This window comes from Macaca fascicularis, chromosome 15 (assembly GCF_037993035.2).
Source record: "Macaca fascicularis isolate 582-1 chromosome 15, T2T-MFA8v1.1".
Classification (NCBI taxonomy): Eukaryota; Metazoa; Chordata; class Mammalia; order Primates; family Cercopithecidae; genus Macaca; species Macaca fascicularis.
Genome location: NC_088389.1, coordinates 125,015,643 through 125,040,194, shown reverse-complemented (window position 1 = coordinate 125,040,194; position 24,552 = coordinate 125,015,643). Strand labels below are relative to the sequence as shown.

At 37.7% G+C, this 24,552-nt stretch overlaps 1 long non-coding RNA gene across 3 annotated transcripts in view; it reads right to left on the bottom strand.

Moving 5' to 3' along the window:
- Positions 1–24,552, bottom strand: part of LOC102137919 (uncharacterized) — a 226,383-nt gene that overhangs the window by 124,847 nt on the left and 76,984 nt on the right. Inside the window, exon 1 of one of the 3 annotated variants that reach the window (XR_001485471.4) lies at positions 18,063–18,329. The exons of the other annotated variants lie outside the window; for them this stretch is intronic. This is a non-coding gene — a long non-coding RNA (uncharacterized lncRNA). Of the gene's footprint in view, positions 1–18,062; positions 18,330–24,552 lie in introns of those variants that run through there. 3 annotated transcript variants of the gene reach the window in all.

The following is a 24,552-nucleotide window of genomic DNA, read 5'->3' as shown; positions in this document are numbered from 1 at the left end:
CTTGGTCTTTTCACATAGTCCCATATTTCTTAGAGGTTTTGTTCATTTCTTTTCATTCTTTTTTCTCTACTCTTGTCTTCTCACTTTATTACATTAGCTGTTCTTCAATCTCTGATATTCTTTTTTCTGTTTGATCAATTTGGCTATTGATACTTGTGTATGCATCATGAAGTTCTTGTGTTGTGTTTTTCAGCTCCATCCAGTCATTTATGTTCTTCTCTAAACTGGTTATTCTAGTTAACAATTCCTCTAACCTTTTTTCAAGGCTCTTAATTTCCTTGCATTGGGTTAGAATATGCTCCTGTAGCTCAGAGTTTTTATTACCCACCTTCTGAAGCCTACTTCTGTCAATTCATCAAACTCATTCTCCATCTAGTTTTGTTCCCTTGCTGGCAAGGAGCTGTGATCCTTTGGAGGAGAAGAGGCATTCTGGTTTTTGGAATTTTCAGCCTTTTTGCACTGGTTTTTCCTCATCTTTGTGGATTTATCTACATTTGGTCTTTAATGTTGGTGTCCTTCAGATGGGGTTTTCGTGTGGACATCCTTTTTGTTGATGTTGATGCTGTTCCTTTCTGTTTGTTTGTTTTCCTTCTAACAGGCCCCTCTGCTGCAGGTCTGCTGGAATTTGTTGGAAGTCCGCTCCAGACCCTATGTGCCCAGGTATCACCAGTGGAGGCTGCAGAACAGCAAAGATTGCTGCCTGTTCCTTCCTCTGTAAGCTTTGTCCCAGCAGGGCACCCACCCAGATGCCAGCCAGAGCTCTCCTGTGTGAGGTGTCTGTCGACCCCTGCTGGAAGGTGTCTCCTAGTCAGGAGGTGCAGGGGTCAGGGACTCACTTGAGGAGGCAATGTGTCCCTTAGCAGAGCTTTAGCACTGTGCTGGGAGATCTGCTGCTGTCTTCAAAGCCAGTAGATAGGAATGTTTAAGTCTGCTGAAGCTGCGCCTGCAGCCACACCTTCCCCGCAGGTGCTCTGTCCCAGGGAGATGGGAGTTTTATCTATAAGCCCCTGACTGGGGCTGCTGCCTTTCTTTCAGAGATGCCCTGACCAGAGAGGAGGAATCTAGACAGGCAGTCTGGCTATAGCTGCTTTGCTGAGCTGCGGTGTGCTCTGCCCAGTTCAAACTTCCTGGCAACTTTGTTTACACTGTGAGGGGAAAATCGCCTACTCAAGCCTCAGTGATGGCTTGAGTAACCCTCCCCCCACCAAACTCGAGCATCCCAGGTCAACTTCAGACTGCTGTGCTGGCAGTGAGAATTTCAAGCCAGTGAATTTTAGCTTGCTGGGCTCCGTGGGGGTGGGATACCCTGAGCTAGAATACTTGGCTCCCTGGTTTCAGCCCCCTTTCCAGGGGGAGAGAATGACTCTGTCTTGCTGGAATTCCCAGGCACCCCTGGGGTATGAAAAAGAACTCCTGCAGCTATCTTGGTGTCTGCCCAAATGGCCACCCAGTTTTGCGCTTGAAACCTAGGGCCCTGGTGGTATAAGCACCAGAGAGAATCTCCTGTTCTGCAGGTTGTGAAGACCATGGGAAAAGTATAGTATGTGGGCTGGAATGCACCATTCCTCATGGCATAGTCCCTCACAGCTTCCCTTGGCTAGGGGAGCGAGTTCCCCAACCCCTTGCACTTCCTGGGTGAGGTGATGTCCCACCTTGCTTCGGCTCACCTTCCTTGGGCTGCACCCACTGTCTAACCAGTCCCAATGAGATGAGCCGGGTACCTCAGTTGGAAATGCAGAAATCACCCGCCTTCTGCCTTCTGCGTTGATCTCACTGGGAGCTGCAGACCAGAGCTGTTCCTATTTGGCCACCTTGCCAACCACCCTGACTTGTTTATTTTCTATGTTAGTCTGTGGGTTACCAAATATTGGGAAGTAGTGTGCTGAGAGGAGAATGTAAAGACAAAGTGTGGATCCAGTGACATAAAATTTTACAGCTTCCTGTGGAATAAGAAAATTTTGGAAGCTTAAGAAACTTTTAATTTACCTAATAAAACCTTGTGTTTTATAGAAGCATGAGGCCCACCCATTTTTGTTTACTCTATATTCATTCAACTACTTTTTATTTTACTCTGTATTCATTCAAACAATGTGGTGTGTGATGATCCACAAAACTTGAACTTTTTCCTGAAAGATTTAGGAAGTCATTTATTAAAGGATTTGCAGCAGATTTGGATCAGATTTGGAGTTTAGATCATTGCACAGCAATATGAAGGAGGAAGTTAGAGGGAAGCACGTCTGAAGGCAGGACAGACAGTTAACTATTTCCATAATAATTCAAATAAAAAGTGTTAAAGGCCTGGATTTAGGCTGTTTCATGGGCAATGGAGAGGGAGGTGGATATGACAGCTGTGATAGAAATAGAATCCACAGAACTAAAAATCTATTTCAACTGTAGCCCATTTCCACCTTATAAATTTAAAGTCTAGACTGTGATACCACTCAAAGGCTGGTCTTCTTGAATGAGTTTCCTACTTCACAGAAAATTATCAGAGCGTGTCTTTAAGAATCAAAATGTATTGACTGCCTTGAGCAATGAAAATCTTACATCAGAGGCAGAATAAAGCATGATCCCAACTGGTAAGGTCAACCAGCTGGAGCTAGTAATTTTTTTGTTCTTTTCAGAAATTAATTGTGGTAGATCCTTTGAATGGCTACCCCAAAAGCCTTCACAGTGTTTGAAACAGGGTGTGGAATAGGATAAGGGTAGTGAGAAGAGGCTATTTGGAAGGTGTCTTTCCATTTTTGAGATTGGGTGACAAGGTGTGTGATGGTGCTGCTCATAGAGAAAGGGCATTCAGACACCAGAGGAAAATCAGAAAAATGTGGGACGTGTGAAATTGAAAGTACCCGAGAAACAGTCAACTGGAGCTAACATGAAAGATATGTTCATATACAGCTTTTCAGCTTAGTGGGAAAGTCTAGTGTACCTAGGTTTGTAATTCAAGCATCCAGGTATATGTGATAGTTGAAATCATGCAAGTGAGTTAGGTCCAGCAACGTTCAGTGACTTCCTCATGTTTCAAACCATTATAAGGGTGAAACTCAGGTCTTCTGGCTTTACCACAATTCTCAATAAGACAAAATATTTGGGCAAAATAAACCTATGTATTAAGTGTCTGGATCTCTTCAAATTTGGACTCTGATATCAGAAATTGCTACAGCCCTTGTGTGCTACAGCTAACACAAATAGGCCCTCTTTTATGTTTCATAAATGTTCTGCATTTTATCCTATTTCTATTAGAATTATTTGAATTTCACCTTTTTAGTAACTTCACTTTTGAAATGTAACCCTAATGATTTTAGATTTCATAACTAGTTGGTTAACGTATAATTGGCATGATCTTTATATTATTTGTTCAGGAAAGTTTCTGAAGCATTTTTCTTTACCAAGTTTTGGAGCAATGGTGAGGATATGGATGTGGACCACTGGTCTTCATTCTGAATCCAATCAATTTAAAGAGAACTCAACCACTGTAAAATTCAATGCATCTACATAAATAGAAATCAATTGAATTGATTTTTGACAAACTTGCTCCACTGCCTTCAATTCAAAACCTGCTTATACATAGTGTTCCAGAACAAAATCATTACAGTGTACAACAGAAATATTGTTTTATTAAAAGCATAAAGATTACAGTTTTGCAAAGGCTTTGCTTTACGTGAATTTTCAGTGAAATAAAACTGCTTTTAACCACTTATACTATAAATCTGTAATATGCTTGCACTCTGTAAGAGCTAATAAATCTATTAATCCATTGACCTGAAAAAGGTTTAAATGCCCAAAAATTATCAGCATTAATGATTCTAATTATTTTTTCCATGAATTTGCACTGTGTACAATTACTATCCAAAGTATTTGAAGTGATGATTCTTTATCCAGCTTATATTAAACACGATACATTAAAATATATTAAATGCTAGAGTATCTATATCATAAAATACATTAAAATACTGTACCACAATATCTAGAAAGAAAGGACTTATGAAGTAGACCTGTATGCCCTTCTCTCTCATTGCAGAGTTTGGGTGATGCATCAAAGGAAGAAAGAAAGCATATTATCTTGTCTAATTGCCTTGTAAACATTATAATGGCAGATCTCCTGGCAAACAAAGTATGTGATTTTGGCTAGCAGGAGAGAACTATGAAATACATATAGCAAAATGCAGCTGCCTGTCTAGAATCACCTGTGGTAAATAGACCTGGAATATATAAGTTTACAGGGGATAGCTCCAAGGAAAATGTCACATAAACTATGTAACCGAGTAATTCATGACTTAAGTGGCTTCTTCTGTGCAAGATCTATACCAGAACACATCTCATGTAAGAACAAAGGACCCAATAAGTCACACTGGGGTCCCAGAACACCTTTTGCTTCACTTGTGTCATATAATTACTTGTGTCATTGCAGTTACTAGCAACACTTGACATTGAGTAAGTATTCTAAGATTTTCATTTGCCAGTCTAATTCTTAATATTATCTTAATGCTTGCATAATATAATATCTGAAATAATCTCAGGTCCTATGAATAGATCATTTTAATTTCATTAATAATAAACCACATTTTAAAAACCCTCAATGATGGGAGTATATCAAAGGAATATAGGAGTCAACTGAAAGAACTCCCAGTGGCCAAAACTAGAGCAATTTGTGTAATAAAATAAACAAAGTAGTGTATTAAATTATATCCCAAAGTATTAAATTATTTTTAATTCTAAATTTATATAAATGATTGCTTAAATAGGGAAGAATATACAATCCTATAGACACATATTAGCAAAATGGAAAATTACAGTCAAAATATAGGGCTGATCTGGGAAGAAGAAGAAGAGCTAATCCTCTGCATTACTCATAGCAATTTTCTTACACTGCTTTGATAAAAATCTAACAGTCACATAACTATGTACATAAAAATATTTGACAAAATTGAATATCCACATATTATGAAAACTCTCAGCAAAGTATAAATAAAGGCAATTTTCTTATCCTGATAAAGCACAAACTGATTCTTAAATTGTATATGGTGTGGTAAAGGGACAAAAATTCTAAAATAATTTTGAAAACAACAAAGTTAGAGGAATCATACTATCTGATGTTAAGACTTAAGTTACAGTAATCAAGATAGTCATGCAGGTCAGTGGAACAGAATAGAGAATCCATAGATTGATGTCCATATGTATGGTCAATTGATCTTTGATAAAGATCAAAGAAAATATCAAATTTTCTTTTTAATAAATGGTGCTGAAATAATTTGACATCTTATGTAAAAAATAAACCTCTACCTATAACTCCCACTTTATAAAAAATTAACTAAAAATGGATTATAGACAAATGTAAATTTATAAAACTTTACAAGACAATCTAGGAGAAAATACCCATGACTTTGATTTAGGAAAATATTTCATATATTTTGAAGTTCTGATGTTTGGTCCATATATGTTTAAAATTGTTATGTCTTCTTGGTGAACTGATTCTTTTATCATTATATAATGCCCTTCCTTGTCTCTTATAATAGTTTTTCACTTAAAGTCTATTTCGACTGATAGTATAGGCACCCTACTTTCTTTTTATTACTATTTGCATAGAATATATTTTGCCGATTTCCACTATCAACCTGTGCATGTCCTTAGGGCTAAAGTGAGTTTATTATACACAGAATAGAGTTGGATCCTGTGTGGGTTTTCTTAAAAAATCCATCCTGCCAGTCTATGTATTTTGGTTGCAGAGTTTAATCTATTTACATTTAAAGGGAAGAACTTACTATTGGCATTCTGTTATTTGTTTTCTGTAGGTTTTGTAGCTTTTTCGTCATTCATTCCCTATTATCACATTTTTCTGACACTCTGAAGTACACCAGATTATAGGAGCAGAAAGCAAATCAGTGGTTTCTAGAGGCTATATATTGGTAGAGAAGAGCGCTTACAAAGGGGCATCCAGGGGGAGTTGTTTTGTGGTGATGAGACTATTCTGTGTTGCTGATTGTAGTGGTGGCTATATTACTTTATGCATTTGGTAAAACTTATTGAACTATATACAAAATATAAAAGTGAATTATGCCATGTGATATTGTGATATAATAAAAAATCATGTATTTGGTCTCTGTCCCTGATTCCTGAGAGAGCGCTTCTAAATCCCTTGCAGATAGGGATGCTAGGACTATCTTTTGTTCTTATACTTGACCCTGGTTCTTGACCCAGAGCTCCAAAGAACTTTTGAATTTCCTGAGTGATAGGAGTATCTGATACAGAGCTTCTAAACCCTGGAATTTCCTGGATTATAGGAGCATCTCTTGCTTTAATTAGGTGACTCTTGGTAGGCTCCTGGATAGCCTTAGAATAGGAGCTGATTGCCATGAAAGCCAACCATGTAATTAGAAGGTTTGAACTTTTAGCCCCAACCCTTTATTCCCCGGGAAGAGGAAAGGGGCTGAAAATTTAGTTGTTTACCAGTGACCAATGCTGTAATCAATCATTTCTACATAGTGAAGCCTTCATAAAACCCCAAAATGAGTTTGGAGAGCTTCTGAATTGCTGAACACATGGAGGTACCTGAGGGTGGCACACCAGAGAGGGCATGGAAGCTCCTCACCCCTTCCTTCATGCCTTCAGTGATGTCCAAGGGAGGGAATACAGTCATGGGTTCTTAGTTTCTGTTCCTCGTTGGGCCAGTAAAGCCCCTTCCTCATTCCTCTTTTCTGCTCATCACTATAGACAGAAACTAAAACTATGACTTCAGGTTGCTAAAAGTCTACAGCAAAATAAAACGAACAACAACAAAATAAGGCAGGTTGGACAAGCTTGCCCTATGCAGCTTCTCCACCTAACTGTTCATTAGTATCTTTAGTAATATCCTTTGTAATAAATGAGTAAATGTAAATAATGTGTTTCCCTGAGTTCTATGAGCCATTCTAGCAAATTAATTGAACCTAAACAATGGGTAGTGGGAACCTCCAATTTATAGCCAGTTGGCCAGAAGTACAGGTCACATCCTGGGACCTGTAACTGGCATCTGAAGTGAAGGGAAGTCTTGTGAGACCGTGCCCTTTGTGTGTGGGATCTGACCCTATATCCATGTAGATAGTGTCAGAATTGAATTCAATAATAGGCCACCCCGGTGGTGTCTGCTGGAGAATTACTTGGTATGCGGGAAAAAATCCATACATATTTTGGTGACCAGAGGTGAAGTAATGTATTGAGTGCTAAGTGTGTGAGACTAAGAAAAACAGTTTGGTTTTTTTCTATCTCAAATAGATATAAATTTAAAAATAAATTTTAAAATTGAATCATTTTAAAATGTCTAAAATGTAAATTGAGTAACCTATTATAATAATTTATAATGTTTGTATTTGATGAAAATAGTTTCCAGTCCATTATTTTTCTCTGTTTACATTATAGAATTATATTTAGGTTAAAATTTATACATTTAAAAATTATTTCCTTGTTTCCATTGTTTATATTCTAAAATTTTTTTCTATTCCTTCTTAGAGCTGATAAGTATCTTCATTATCTGCTTGTTTTACTCTGTCAGTCTTCCATAGCCCATCTGATTCCACCAGATTATTCAAATGAGCTGCTTGTCACACTCTAGCTGAAGCCCTCAGATATGTCCTTCTCTCCTATACAGACTTGCCATATTATTTCAGGTGTGCAGGCATTTGCTCAGGTCTTAAATGTTCATCTTTATCCTTTTTGCCTATTCAAATCCATCTACACAATGTATTCTAGGAAGGATGTCTTTATTACACTATGCATCATTGACTTCCTCATGTAGATGGACCTCCATAACATTTGTAGGCTGTATTACAAAATTCAATGACAAGTTTATTTACATTCTCTTGCATTTGTTTCTTGTGTTTCAAGCGTATTAGTCTCGTCTTCTCAGCTAGATGGTTAAGGCCATGATTTATATTTTGATGGTTTTCACAGCACCGTCTTTGGTAAAATGACTACCAAAAATACATCCTTCATCACTATAGATGCTCAGTGCCATTTGATTAAGCTAGAGCTAAGAATACTTGTTTTTATCTGAATCTCAGAGGCTGGGGACAGTTGGTCTCAGAAGTCACATGAATCACTCAAAGTTAAATGTTCCTTAACAGAGGGAAATCGGAACTCACATATTTGAAAATAGCTCACATAATATACCATAGAAATGTTATGGTTTATATAGATACAAAAATATGACATATCTCATATATATAAGAAATTTTCCAAATGTCTTATTCTTACAGTGATAGATATTTGCTTCTTCAAAGAACATGTACACTACAGAAATTGGTTTAAACTAGTATTGCTACCGATTCACATCATTTTCTCATTTATTGTCATTGAAACTGGCCCCCGGAAGAATAATCAGTCCAACATCTTGAACCAGCACTTAATTATTATTTAGCAAAATTTAATTGTTATTACCAAAATGTAGGGACAAGTAAAAATATAATTCACTATTATGATAATGTTGGTACATATTCTGATTCAAATGTTTTCCTTGCAATACGTCTCAATTTATCATCCTAAAAATCAAAGATCCAAGTTTCCAGATTGAAAGTATTTGATATTTATAAACTATGTACACAACAAAAACAAATATCCAGAATTTATAAAGAACTTAAACAAATCAACAGAAAACCCAAATAACCTCAATAAAAAGTGGGCAAAAGGAACATACATTTCTCAAAAGAAGACATACAAGCAGCCAAGAAGCATATGAAAAAAATGCTCAACATCAATCATCAAAAAGATGCAATGAAATATTATCTCACACCAGTCAGAATGGCTATTATTAAAAAGTCAAAAAACAACAGATGTTGGCATGGTTGTGGAGAAAAGGGACACTTATAAACTGTTGGAGAGAATGTAAATTAATTCAGCTCCTGTGGAAAGCAGTTGGATGATTTCTCAGAGAACTAAAAATAAAACTACTATTTGACCCAGCAATTCCATTACTAGGTAGCTACCCAAAGAAAAATAAATGTTTCTTCCAAAAAGACACCTGCACTCATATGTTTATTAAAGTACTATTTACAATGGCAAAGACATGGAATCAACCTAGGTGCCCATCAACAATGGACTGGATAAGGAAAATGTGGTACAAATACACACGGAATACTGCACAGCCATAAAAAGAAAAAAATTTCATGTCCTTTGCAGCAACATGAATGCAGCTGGAGACCACTCTCCTAAGCAAATTAAGGCAGAAACAGAAAAACAAAAACTGCATATTCTCACTGTAAGTGGGAGCTAAATACTGGAAAATAAAGATAGAAACAGTAGACACCAGGGACTTCAAAAATGGGGCAGAAGAAAAGGCAGCAGGGTTTAAAAACTACCAGTTGGGTACTTTGTTTAGTATTGAGTAAGAGAATCAGTAGAAGCCTAGACCTTAGCACTATGCTATACACCTGTGTAACAAACATGCACATGTACCCCCTGAATCTAAAATAAAAGTTTTTTAAGAGTAAGAAATAAAATTATTTGAAGGAAACTGACCTATACGTTTCTTTGCTTGCCTTAAATATCTCTTCTTTGAGGAATCTGATATTTTGTGTAAGTACACTTTAGCTATTAGTTGAAAATACAAAACCACAGTTTGCTTGATACATCAATTTATATCACTTTTTTCACTTCTTTGCAAATAAACACTCCTCAAATTACTAGAAATCTCAGAAGGAAAATTAATTTATTGCTGCAGCATATATTAGGCAAAGTGGAGAAGTGTAGTATTCCCACTGAACTAAAAAGTATATCAAACCAACATCTAGCTCCCACTGAAACATTCAAAGAATTACACATTAACAACTTACTACTGTCAATGTAATTTTGTTCATTTCCACTTGTTTTTCTGCAGTGTTTTCAAAAATTTTAACACTGAAAACATTATAACAAATCATATAACTAATTGTATGTTAGTTAAAATGTTTTATCATAATAATTACTTTCATGTACTAATGTTTGATATGGTTTGGCTCTGTGTCTCCACCCAAGTCTCATATCAAATTGTAATCCACAGTGATTGAATCATGGGAGCAGACTTCCCTGTTGCTATTGCTATTCTCTTTATAGTGAGTTCTCAAGAGACCTGATTGTTGTAAAAGGGTATAGCACCTCCCTGCTCTCTCTTTCCTACCAGTCACGTGAAGATGTGCCTGTTTCCCCTTTGCCTTTTGCCATGATTGCAAGTTTCCTGAGGCCTCCCCAGCAATGCTTCCTGTACAGCCTGTGGAACTGTGAGTCAATTAACCCTCTTTTCTTCACATATTACCAAGTCTTAGGCATGTCTTTATAGCAGTGTGAGAACAGCCTAATACAATGTTATTATTTCCTCTTGAATTGTGCATTGTCATATTAAAAATGTCAAGCATTGTTCTAGGTGCTGGCAGTAGTGAATTAAACCAAATCCCTGTGCTAAATTCATTTATATTCTATGGGGAGAGAGAATGCTAGCCAGTCTTTCTTCCTAGGTATTTGGCCCTCTTCTTGATGCTCTTGTGAATATGTGATGTGGCTCTTTCACTAAGAAATCTCCATGGGGAAGAACTGGGTATTACATAAGGCACTTGTAACATCAGTACAATCTAGGGGGAAAAAATCTCAAGATTTATTTTAGATTTGAATCCTAAAATTTCCAAAGACATTCTTCTAGATTGTGAGTTGTTAGAGTTCTTTAAATTGCACTGTTGACTATAGAAAGTGGATTGCCATGTTAAATTAAAACAAAAATAAAAGATCAGCAATAAATAAACTGAAACTGATTACAACATTTTACTATAGTTGTATTTTTCTGGGAAAGGCAGAATGAACATCAGATCCCCCAAAGGGCCCATTATCTAAAGTGTATAAGGGAGCACTTTTATTGTCTCACATAGTTCAAGTAGAGATAATGGCAATTCAAAATTCATATGTAAAGCCCAGAGTCGGTCTCATACTAAGGTCTGCTCTTAACATGGGAGAGATACTCCATATGCCGGGGATACTGTGATCTAATACCAGCTCATCATTCTTTTGACTTTTCCAGATGGCAGGCTTTTAGCATAGATATTTTTTCTAGGTATCTACAATTGTGGCTACATGGAGTAAAGTGCAATTAACTGAAATTACTAGCAATTTTGTGTTTCTGATTTAAAGGCATTTTGTTTATTAACTCCAGGCCCCTGCTCACACTCATTTGTTGAATTCAATAACTAACCAAGTATTCGGAAAATGAGAATATAAAATGGGAATTCCTCAAAGGTTATGTAAAATGATGTATGAAAAACTTTCTACCACAGAATTTGGTTGTTGACAGGCCTTTAATAAATTTTGGGTGTATCTGAGCACATCACTTTGTAGCAAGAACATTTTTATTTACAAGCAGTAAAGTATCAAGGCTAAAGTTACAAATTTGGTCTACGGTATAAGTCTCAAAGTTTTAGCCATGTTAAATTTTTTCAAATGATGTTGGTTTTGTCAGTTCATGATAGTTTATTTTTAAATGCTTTACCAAAATGGTCAAAATATCTTAAATTTAAATGTTTATTCTGTTATAAATAGTAGACCTTATGGATTTCTTAAATATTTGTTGGAAGCATCTAGTGAGGCAGTTGTAATCCCACTAACTATATACAAACCAAAAAGCCCTTTTTATGTTTAAAACACACACGCTGTGAAGAAAGTTATTCCAAAAACTCCAGACTGTGAACAGACATTAACCTTCTACTTTGACAACATCTAATTTTCCTGAAGAACAATTAAAACCCAGGGAGTCTCAATTGGATACACTTTCACTTTGGTAATAAAGGCCAAGTCTTAATGTTTAGGTTTTAGTTGCATTCATTTTTCATACCAATGAACTGCATCATGCTCTTCCTTCAGCACACAAGCTGTAACCAGGCCACAATTTTATCATTTTCATGAGGGTCCAAACATATGCCATCTCTACTCAAACCCTTGCTAATTCCTGGAGGTTTCTTCAGAGAGCTGAGTTGAGGAGAGAATTTTTCAGCAAAGGTAACTAACATGGATGTTAATGTACATAATCTGGCTGAGAAATCAGCTTTTCTTCAACAACCGATTGTGCTTTATTCTTTCTGGTCACTTTCTCCAAGTGGAGCACTGGACTCTGCTAGTGGATCTAAAGTTTTCCCTAGTGTATTTTCCAGCCGTATTCTAGAGATGTGCCCCTTCCCCTGAATTGTGTGGTGTAGTGAAGGTGGGGTATGACGAGGACTTAGCTCTCAGAGTTAGCAATGCTGCATGCATCCAGGATCTGCTACTCACTAGGGGACCTTCTACAAGTCACTCAGCTTCTATGGGCCTCAGTTTCATTATCCATACAATGAGGAACCCTGCCTACATTCTCTCTAAGTATCGTATAGCTCCAAAGTTTCTATGAAGCCCAGACGTTCCACTCAAGGAATTTAGTATCTTTACACCTTCATTTTCAAGAAAAAAAATGAAGCTTCTCCTCCCAAAATATTAGAAACCAGTGCTAAAAGTCTAGAATATTTTAGTGTCTATGAACTTTAAAATCATGTTTTGATTACAAAATAATAATCAGAAGAGTAGGAAGGCGACAAGTTAATAAACAAGCAAAAGATTTTTCCCTAACGAATAATCAGCTAAGGAAGAGATGAACATAAGAATTGACATAGTTAATTCTCCTGGAAAGAATACAATGTAGGAGTTACTCTGTGATATAGAAAATAAGATATAACCCCAAGCTGTCATTTGAGGACCAATAAGTCATTGAATGACACTTTGATTCCTAGATGCACATATTTTAAAGACTTTTTTTTTTTTTTTTTAGGAAATTGTGGATTAAGGCATCACTGAGAATCCCAAGCAATGAGCATCCACAGCCGTGTCCCTCTCAATATGCAGCATGAGGGTCTAGGTCCTCCTCAGGGTCCAGGCAGGGTATACTATTTATGTTCCCCTACGTCTGCTCTTCTTCTGCAGGAGGCATTTTTCTCACCTTCATAGCTGTCTCCTGTCTCTACTTTACAGTTTACAGGAAAGCTACTTGTTTTAAGTCAGCCTGGCTTAGCCCTTGAGATGCAAAGAGTTTTGCATGTGAAACTGTATATGCAAAGTTATGGAATGTGGCACTCCATTTCTCTGTCAGTAAAATCTATCTTGAAAGTCTTTTGTTCAGGACTCAGAAATATTATTTTACAAAATAAAAGTAGAACATGGACTTTAACAATAGATGCCTCTAGACACACTGGAATAAAATAATATACCAGAAAAAAAAACTATCTCTACATTTTATCCCTTTTTCACAAGTAATGCCCAGTGGAGTCAGTCCCCTGCCCCAGGGCCTCACTGATGACTCTTCTCCCCCATTAAGCTAGCCTTCCCTTCTAACAAATATCCTCTCCTTAAGCCTAAATCTGAATGCTATTTCAACCAAATTTTACTTCAGCAAAAATTATACCAACAGAGATCCGAGTGCCATTCTCCTCCAAAGTACCACAAAATCCAAGGATAACAAGGAGTGCTTATTACGTGACAGGTAAAGTACTACGTTCTCTGCTTATATTGACTCATGTAACCCTCTCAAAAGCCCTATGTGGTAAGTTTCCCATTTAATGAATGGAAAACTGAGGTCCTAGAAAGATTAATTAGCTACCTAAGAGCACACAGTTAGAAAGGGTGGATCTTGGATTTCACCAGACGCACATGCGGCTTTGTGAAATCTGACAGTGATGCCAATATCCCAACAGATAAAGTGAGATTATAATATTCTCTCATTTTATATTCTTTTTCTAAAAAATCATGTGCTCAAATCTTACAGGACTGTGTATTCAAGAGGCTAGCTATTATTCTCCACTGCTTTTTAAGCAGCAAAATCCTTTTCATTAAATGACATCTTGAGTAAAAGCTTAATATATACAACATGTCCAACAGGGGTGCTGTATTGGAGGCGAGGTATGGATGTGCTGGCTGCAGGTGAGGGCAAAGGGCAAAGCCCGAGTTATCTTCTTCAAGGCAACTCTGCTGCAACTTGAAAACATCTTAGGCCTCAGTTTGAAATGTGTCTCCTACTTTTGGGACTCTTCAGCATCAACATTTCTCCCAGATAACCTGACAAAACTGTAGAACATCAGATCTGGAATGACTGAAAGACCACCTGGCTCAGTGTTTACCTGAGGTGGGCAAGTGGCTGAGCAGCTCAGGAGTGGGCACCCTGAGTCTTGTCCCATCTTACTTTGTACTGCACTGTTCTTTAGGGAAAGCTTCGTTTTGGAGACCAACCAGGACTCCTTAGAAGCAGAGGTGACAAAGCAAGCTTTCTAAATGATTTGGGGAAAAGGACATGTCTTCCTTTCACATTTTTGGAAGTAAATCCTTCTAATAAGGCAGGGATTCCCCAATGAACCAGTCTAAACCACTGCTTGCTGCCTCATGCTTGGCCTGCTTCACCCACTCAGCAGAATCACCTCGTCTCCGAAGGTGGTGGTGTTTGAAACACCTGCTTCACAGAGCAGCTGCTCCCTTACAGGCTTAAAAGGGAATCAGAGGTGTCAGCTCAATCAAACTGCCCTCCTGTAAGCTTCATGAGGACGATGACTCTGTCTCCCTGATGCACGTGAACCTAGCACTGGCACCCTGGAGCAGAGCAAGTGTTCAATACTAATCGTGTTTGCTTAATCGATAAGCCATTAGTACGTGCTCTAATAAACTGCTTTAGAAGAATGCTTTAAGAGTTGGAAGTATAGATCTGCCTAACATATACGTAGAAAAGATTAGGCAGATCTTTTAAATGCTTACATTTTAGTAAGGAAAACAATTGATCATTAGGGGTGAACCCTGCATCATTATTTTACAATCTAGAGTAATAGGAAAGTACACAGATTTGGCAAACCACAGAATTAACCATTGTATCTGACTTACTCATTTGCTTATGGATGAGATTCTAATAGAGATGCACTTGGCATTTTCACAAATACTCTGCATTTCAAAGAGTAGATCAGCTAATTTTCTGCTGAAACCCTTAAACTTAATGGGGACAATGTATCTCACCTCAAATCTTCAACCAGATGTGCTGATCAAACCCGCATGAAGCACATTTATTCTTGGAAAATATTTTCAGTTTTACTATTTACTATTGTAATTTCCATTCATAAAACAGCCAGCATTTGCCATTATATTTGACAGAGACATCCTTAACAACTTTTTAAAAGAATGACTGCAATATTTTAGGTTATCAATAAACTGGTGTGGAAAATGCAGCACTCTTAAAAGTTAGTCATGGCACTAATGTATTAATTATGCATTCGAACAATTAGCCTTAAAGAGATTATAGATTTATAAATTGTAAATTATGCTAAGTATTTTGAAATTAGGTACCTGTGAGTTATGACCCTGTGTTTTGAAAGAACAACTTGTAACTATATTGCTGATATCTTGGTCATAATATTTTATGTCAACATTATGTTAAAATATAATATCCCATTATAAAAGTTCCAGAGACAAGCCACAATATGTAAATATTTCTGTATTTTAATTTACAAAGCTTATTTTTTCATTTGCCCTGATAACTGAATTAACATTGTCAAGGGAAATTCATATGAATCAAAAAATGCAATAAATTAGACCCTTAAAATAATTCATATTTCATGAGTTGCCCATTTTAAGGTCAAAGTTTTTAGCAAAATCTCACAACTCCTATGGCACTATCTTTTAGGTACAGTTTAAAACTTTGAATATGCTTTGTTTTCAAGTGTTTATGAATAATTTCTTCAATAATAAAAAAATCATATACTTTGAAGGAAGGGCCTATCTCATTCTTCTTGCCTGGCCACATAGTCTTGTGGGTATAATTCAATATTTTAATAATTTCTACTATTCCTAAGATAGTCAAACAATTTATCATCATCATCCCACCATCACAATCTTAAAGACAAGTCTCAGTTTCTGAGTGTCAGCCAGGGAGCAGATACCAGGAATTGCGCTCTCATCCTCATAACAAAACTTCAAGATCTCTTGGCAAAGAAAAGTCAAACCAAGATTCAAAACCAGGGTTGTGGATTCCAAAGTTGAACCCTTTCTGGCCATGAAGCCTCCTTTAGCCAAGTGCTAATTCAACATTTAGCTTTATAATGTGTCACAGATAGATGATCCATTAAATAGTTTCTAACACTGTTCTGATTCATCTCTTTTATAATATACTGAGAATAATAGCATTTCCACAAAGGTTATTTCAAATGAAAAGACATTTACTATCTTTGTGCTGTCATTTACCCTAAAGAGCCTATAGTTTTCCAATAATGTAGTTTCCACTCCTGGGAAAGCACAGCTCTTTTATATAAATAGCATAAAATCAGAGGGATGCTGTGCAAATGCTGTGCTTCTCCAAAATGAATTTTTAAGACTGACCCCAAAACTCATCTTCTCCTCTCAATTTACATAATATCTCTTACAAAACTGCCAAAACCATATTTCAAATTTAAAATGTCTTGGACAAAGGGAAAAATGCTCTGAAATATCAAATTACATATACTTTATTTCTTTCACTGTGATGACTCCAAAATATAACCTCAGCTTCAGCTATGATTTCTCTTAAAAATTCCATTAAAATGCAAAGAAATAGTTGATTGTAGGTGGCAGAGCCTTCTGAGATCCCTCCGGCAGTTTGAAAATACACCCTTAAATTCTTTGACACTTATTTAAAAATAGAGTCTAATTTCCCTCTCTTTGAATATGGACCAGATTTAGTGGCTCACTTCTAATGACTGTAATATGGTAGAAATGACACCATCTGACTTCCTCAGCTCAGTTAGGAAAGGCCAAACACCTCTGCCTGGCTCCCTTCTGCTCTCCTGGAACACTCACCATTGGCTCCATCTACTATGCTGAGAGGAAGCTGAAGAGCCACATGGAAATCCAACAGCTAGCATTAACCATTAGACGTGCGAGTGGATAAGCCTGCAGATGATCCTTGCCCCTGGTCTTTGAGCCATCCTCAAACCATGCGGAGTTATTGCATATTCATGAACAAAATAAATGCTGTCATCTTTTAAGCCACTAAATTTTGGGTGGTTGCTCTGTCGAAATAGAGAGCCAGAGCAAGCCCACTCAACCATTTGTCTTGGGGTTCCAAATAGAAAGCATCTTGAATAACATAGATAAAACAACAGTAAATCCAAATGCAGACACCAAACATATCCTAGAGGAATCTTGGAGAACTTTAGTCTTGCTTCTTTTTATTTTTACATCTCATCAGCAGTACTGACATTTCATCAGGATCAACAGAGAATTAACAATGGAGTTAATATTTTTTCCCTTTATTAGTTTGGGAAAAAGATCTCATAATCTGGTGCACTCCTTTTGGAGGATTTTCATATTATCTTATCCTTTATCACAGGCTCCTCACATTTAACATGTCCTAAACCAAATGTTTTTCTCCTACATATTGACTCCTCCCCGTATGATTCTCATCATTATCAATTCAATTTGACTTAGAAATCTATTCCTTTCTCCTCTCCTTCCCTATAGTCAATCATTAAATCTTGTAGATATTATCTCCTATCACTGATCATTTGCTATAACTCATCAAATTTCACTAATAATAATCAAAGCAGTAATACATTTGATAAACTCCAAAGAAAGATTTTTTCCTTTTTTCTTTTTATATGGGGTCTCTATCTCTCAGGCTGGAGTGCAGTGGCACCATCTTGGCTCATTGCAACTTCTGCCTCCCGGGTTCAAGCAATTCTCCTGCCTCAGCATCCCTAGTAGCTGGGACTACAGGCATGTGCCACCACGCCCGGCTACTATGTTCGTACTTTTACTAGAGACAGGGTTTCACTGTATTGGCTAGGCTGGTCTCAAACTCCCTACCTCAAGCGATCTGCCCGTCTCAGCTTCCCAAAGTGTTGGGATTACAGCTGTGAGCCACCATGCCAAGATATTTGTTTTTGTACAAGGTTTGATATATTTCTAATGAGAGAAACAACTCCAGCATCTATTAATAGAACAATAGAACAATGCCTTCTGCCAAGAGCAGCACCTGTCACCTAGGTGCTATTCAATGCATACTAGTTGAATGAGTGGATGACTAAATGATGGTAACTACTTACCTCCTTTAGCAGAGAGCAGCGAATACCTGACTGTGTCAAGACGCGCTTGGAACTATGAGGCTGGGTTCTCAGCATGGCTTCTCTTGACCAGTGCCTGGACTTTGGGCAAATTCCTTCAATGCTCTAAACTCAGATTCCTGGCCGGGCGCGGTGGCTCACACCTGTAATCCTTTTGGGAGGCCGAGGCGGGCAGATCACGAGGTCAGGAGATAGAGACCATCCTGGCTAACACGGTGAAACCCCGTCTCTACTAAAAATACCAAAAAAAAAAAAAAAAAAAAGTTAGCCGGGCGCAATGGCGGGCGCCTGTAGTCCCAGCTACTCGTGAGGCTGAGGCAGGAGAATGGCGGGAACCCGGGAGGCGGAGCTTGCAGTGAACCGAGATCGCGCCACTGCTCTCGCGACTCCGTCCCAAAAAAAAAATACAAAAAACTAGCCGGGCGAGGTGGCGGGCGCCTGTAGTCCCAGCTACTCGGGAGGCTGAGGCAGGAGAATGGCGTAAACCCGGGAGGCGGAGCTTGCAGTGAACCAAGATCCGGCCACTGCACTCTAGCCTGGGCGACAGAGCGAGACTCCGTCTCAGAAAAAAATAAAATGAAATAAAAACCTCAGATTCCTCATACGGAATATGGAAAGCCAATCTGCATCAGGGCTAATTTAATATACACCAGCTTTGTCCTTACACCGTGTTTTTTTCCAACATGGAGGGAAAAAAGTCCTTACAGCCCACACTATATATTAGGCTTTAATTAGCAATTACCACCCTAATGAAAAGAATCAGCAACACTTTTTAGAATGCCCTGAAGTGCTGGTGGTGAGAATTTTTCTTTTAGAATACTACCACAAATACAACTTTTTGACTCAGAGATGTAGTGGTTTTAGAATTTAAGATTTGACTGCCATGCAGTTGATTATCAAATGTACTTACTATATTTAAACACAATCTCAAATTCTGTTTTGTTTTGTTTTGAGACTGAGTCTCACTCTGTGGCCCAGGCTGGAGGAGTGCAGTGGCGCGATCGTGGCTCACAGCAACCTCCATCTCCCAGGTTCAAGCGATTCTCGTGCCTGAGCCTCCCAAGTAGCTGGGACTACAGGCGTGAGCCACCACGGCCGGTCCACAATCCCAAATTCTTACTTGGGATATTATATTCAAACAAATATAAAGTGGCCGGGCGCAATGGCTCACGCCTGTAATCCCAGCACTTTAGAGGCTGAGGTGGGCCAATCATGAGGTCAGGAGTTCGAGACCATCCTGACCAATATGGTGAAACTCCGTCTCTACTAAAAATACAAAAGTTAGCCGGGCGTGGTGACACGTGCCTGTAATCCCAGCTACTCAAGAGGCTGAGGCAGGAGAATCACTTGAACCCGGGAGGCAGAGGTTGCAGTGAGCCTCGACTGTGGCACTGCACACCGCCCTGCGTGACAGAGGGAGACTCCATCTCAAGAAAACAAAACAAGGAAAGAAATAAAAAGTGATACATTGTTAAGTAATATTTCCATTATAGTTTCTGTCTGCAACTACATGAAGCCCTCTGTGCTCTAGCAGCAATGGCATCTACATCCAGCAAACAGAGTCACATCTTCTATTACCACCATTTCCCCGATGTATTCTTCCAGGGAATGGAGGCAGAAGTCAGCTTCATTCCTGGCTGCATATCAAAGAAAGCAATTTTCATAAATCCTCAGCTCCATACAATGGGAAAAGCTCATTTAGTGTCTGAGGTAAATTAATATTTTTTCTCACACTTTTTTCTATTTTCTTTTATTTTTATAATTATCATACAGTAAAATTGACCTTCTTCTGGTGCATATTTATATAAATTCTAAGACATGTATGTAACTATCACCACAATAAGATACATTTCTATCACCCTAAAAAATTCCCACATGCTGCCTCTTTATCAAAGCCTCCCTTATGCCACCAAGCTCCAGCAATCCCAGATCTATTTTCTATCCCTATAGTTTTATCTTTTGAAAATGTCATATAATGGAATCAATACAGTATGAACTTTTTGAATGATTTTGTTCACTCACCATAATGCCATTGAGATTTATCCAAGTTGTTGCATGAGTCAATAGTTTTAAGAAAATGTCTGCTATTTTCCTGCCAAGGGACAGGTTTCCTTGGACACATCCTAGCCTCAAAGAAATCATTAAAAAATTCAATATCTTATTATCTTTATGTCAACCAGAGTACCAGATAGAATTTTCTTTACTTTGTTAAAGGAATTTCTATTCTTCATTTCTGAAAGTAACTAATTTTGGCTTAAAAAAAAAAAAAATCTGCTCTTGGATTTTACAGGATGAAATCTGGCTTAAATGCACGAAATCGCCTTATGACCTCTTAATTCACATGACTTCTAAGAGTAAAAGGCATTTTCCCTACAGCATGCAGACAACTCTACAAATACTAAAATCTAGAACCTAATGTAGTGGAAGGAATTCATATAAAAGCTACAGAATGCACTGAACTTTCAGCTAACGCAGAGTTCAAACAAGAATTCCCTCTTTAATGTCATGACGCAAAATGTTCACATCTGTTAAGTGTTGATTACAAACATCTATTTTAACAATTTGGTCCCTGGAAACTACTTTACAGCATGGTTCTTGCAAATGTTACTTCAAATTAAAGTTAAATGTCAAATATTATATATATGCTTTAATATATAAGGAGAGAGATACATTTCTCAGAAAAATACCCTTCGAACTAATTTTAATGCTAAAACCAAAGTTTAACCAAAAACTTTATTATCTTCAGTTTTCCATTTATTTGACATATATGGCAATTTATTTTTCTAAAGACTGGGGTGTTATATGTGTCATGTACATCATACGTTAAGTTGATTTTAATAAGTCTGTATAAAGAAATTTATTGAGATGAACATTTGGTGAGCATGTGTTCATTCTTTTTTTTTTTTTTTTTTTTTGAGACGGAGTCTCGCTCTGTCACCCAGGCTGCAGTGCAGTGGCCAGATCTCAGCTCACTGCAAGCTCCGCCTCCCGGGTTCCCGCCATTCTCCTGCCTCAGCCTCCCGAGTAGCTGGGACCACAGGCGCCGCCACCTCGCCCGGCTAATTTTTTGTGTTTTTAGTAGAGACGGGGTTTCGCCGTGTTAGCCAGGATGGTCTCAATCTTCTGACCTAGTGATCCGCCCGTCTCGGCCTCCCAAAGTGCTGGGATTACAGGCTTGAGCCACTGCGCCCGTCCCATGTGTTCATTCTTAACTGGTCACTTTCTGTTGGTAAGTAGGTATCTAACTGCAAACGACAACTTTACTATGCAAGGCACCAACTTCACTAAGGAGCTTGTTTGAAATGCAGACTTCCCTACTTACAACTACATTGACTTAGAATCTGCATTTAACAAGATCGTAAGATCTTGGACATTAAAATTTGAGAAGCACTGCCCTAAAACATTGTAAGAATAAAACTGGAACATTTTCACTGCAAATGTGCTATTTACATTAGCATGACTATTGTGGGGGAAAAAAATCCATTAACCTTGAATTTTGAACTAGTTGAATGCAGATAGTGATAATGTAAGACTGTTTGGAGAAATGGAAGCACTAACTATCCCTTAGTAAATATAAAGATGCCACATGTGGTCTAATGTAATATTAGACCTTCCCTCTTCTTAGGAGGCAGAGCCATTATGTTCCAGCCTGAGCCTCTGAGCTACCATTACTTGTTTCTATTCTTAGCCTTCATGTATACAGGTCAGTTATTGGGATTATACTATTCTAACAACAAAAAATGTGTTTTCCAATGGGAACTGCAACAAAAATAGATGAACTCCCTAAGAAACAAATTTTTATTTCTAAACAAATATAATCATATTTGTAAGAGATAAAAATAAATTTAAAAATTAGGAGTTAGGTAAAGAGTACATTTATTTTCAAATTCTGTAGTTCCCCTCAAGATACCACTATTGAGCTGGTTGCAAAGCATTATTTGCAGTTGTATGTCAAAGTCACGTTGTGTCTAAAGAAAGACTACCTGACACCTCTTTCCAAATTGTTCCACCTATAAAATTTGTGCTTTTCCTAGTGTCAAAGGCTTTCCAGCCAGAATGACTACATCTTGAGTGAGGGCTAAGAAAATAAGGCTGGGACTTGTTGGGCTGCATTTGCATTCCCAGAAAGTTAGGCATTCCTAGCCTCTAAATGTTTACTGTTAAGGGAACAGATTGAGAATGTTTACTAAAGAGGCCCAGACTTGGGAGTGTCCTGATATCCTGATGTCTTGAGAACAGAAGCATTCCTAATTTTGCTTTAAAGATAATAATATCGATTCTTGTAAAACATAAGAAAATTAATCCTTTATCACAAACCCTCATAGCATAGCACATCTTCCCATGATCTTTATTTATCCTATATATAAACAAGTACTGTACCTAGGATGGACGTGTTCCTCTTCCTAGTTTTGGCAACTCCCAACTCTGTCTGTGGAGTAGCTGCTCTTTCACCACTTTACTTTCTTAATAAACTTGCTTTTGCTTTGCACTGTGGACTCGCCCTGAATTCTTTCTTTCACGAGATCCAAGAACCCTCTCTTGGGGTCTCTATAGGGACCCCTTTCCTGTAACACTAGCAAGGAAGTCCCTTCCAGAGGGCTATCTCTGGTTTAGCAGCACACTTATATTGGTGCAGGATGGGCACATTCCATAAAGACATATTCACATTAGTTCAAAGTCTTCTGCATCAACTATCCCCAGACTTTGATGTATCCTACCTTTAAAATCACCCTATGTCCCAGTCACTCTTTGTTGCCTTCCCTTTCAATCCAGATGAGGAATCCCTCCGGGAAAGTAAAATCTTCTACTTGTGATCTCCATCCACCTCCTGGTACCTCCTGTCAATTATTTCCCCCACTGTCTTGTCCTTTCAATTGTTCCCATCCTACTGGAAGTTTCCTATCAATGTTTCAAGTTATTATCTAAATGTCACTTATCTCAAAACAAATAAATCACCTTTCATGACCCTATTTTAATCTTTTTAGTTTCCCTGAATGTTTCTCTACCTGTCCATGAATGAATGGTCTCCATTTATTTTCCATTTATCTTTCATATATTCCAACTGAACATTTATTTCCACAACTGACATTTATTTGATAAAGGTCCTTTGAATACATTTTAGCTCTAATATGCCTACTCTCTCTTTAACGTGTGACAATTTCACTAATGGAAATACAATCACATGTGCCCTTTAAATCTCCCAAGTTATCTCAATTCTCCAAAGAATCACATCATGTCTGTCCACACTCACCAACAACAAAATTGAAAAGTGACCAGTTCAGCTTCAGGCTAGTGTTTTCTCATTCCACAAAAGCCACATTATATTTAATTAGTGAAACTAATGCTTATAAAGTTAACAATAAAGGTATACCTGAATACACTGTAGCAGGATGAGCCACAGACAAAACCTCTCAGACACTGAGTTGTAGAAGGAAGGGCTTTATTCAGCTGGGAGCATCAGCAAGCTACTGCCTTAAAAGCCGAGCTCCCTGAGTGCACAATTTCTGTCCTTTTTAAGGGCTCACAACACTAAAGATTTCACATGAAAGTGTCGTGATTGATTTGAGCAAGCAGGGGGTACGTGGCAGGGGCTGCATGCACCCGTGGTCAGAGAGAAACAGAACAGGGCCGGGAGTTTCACAGTGCTCTTCTATACAATGTCAGGAATCTATGAATAACATCGGTTTCTAAGTTAGAAGTTGATTTTTAACTACTGGGTTTAGGCCAGGCAGGCCCAGGCCTGGTTTTGGGACTGGTGCCAGGCTGCCTGTCTTTGGTTTTACTTCCTTGTTTTTTTCTTTAAACAGGTACTGAGTATAAAACAATATAAAACAATATGAGAGGGTCTTTCTTTCCTCAATACCTCTATTCAAAATTATTTTCCAAGAATTAATACATGTTTACATTTTATTAGAGAAAATTAAACAATCATAATACATGAGATTTATTTCAAAACTCTTTTTTTACTGACACATGTTCTTGTCCACATGCCAATGGAAACAGATCCATGCGTAGCACTATTTAGATGATCAACTGCTTTAATTCTTCATATATTAGTCATCGACAATAGACCCTACAAAGAGTGTATTTCTCATCCTTGATATAAATTACAGTTTTCATCATTGAATTTACTTTCTCAACAGTTTTTAGACACGTGTTCTTGTGGACTTATATGGAATTCCTGAGGTTGAACTTGCTGTGTGATAAATCTTCTAGATTTAAATAGAGTCTGCTTAAACATGGCGAGTTGTAAATTATCTGACAAGGCAATGGATTTTATGTGGAAAATGCACATTTTCTCACAGGCAGGGCCCATGAAACTCAAGGTTTGAATATCCTCAGAAGACAGAGCCTTTGATAAGTAAAAGAAACAACAAGACTATTGTAAACACTGAGCTTATTTGAAAGGCATTTTTTAAAAATTTCTAAGCTTATCAGATTATGTCTATATAAAGCTAACATTTTTGTGAAT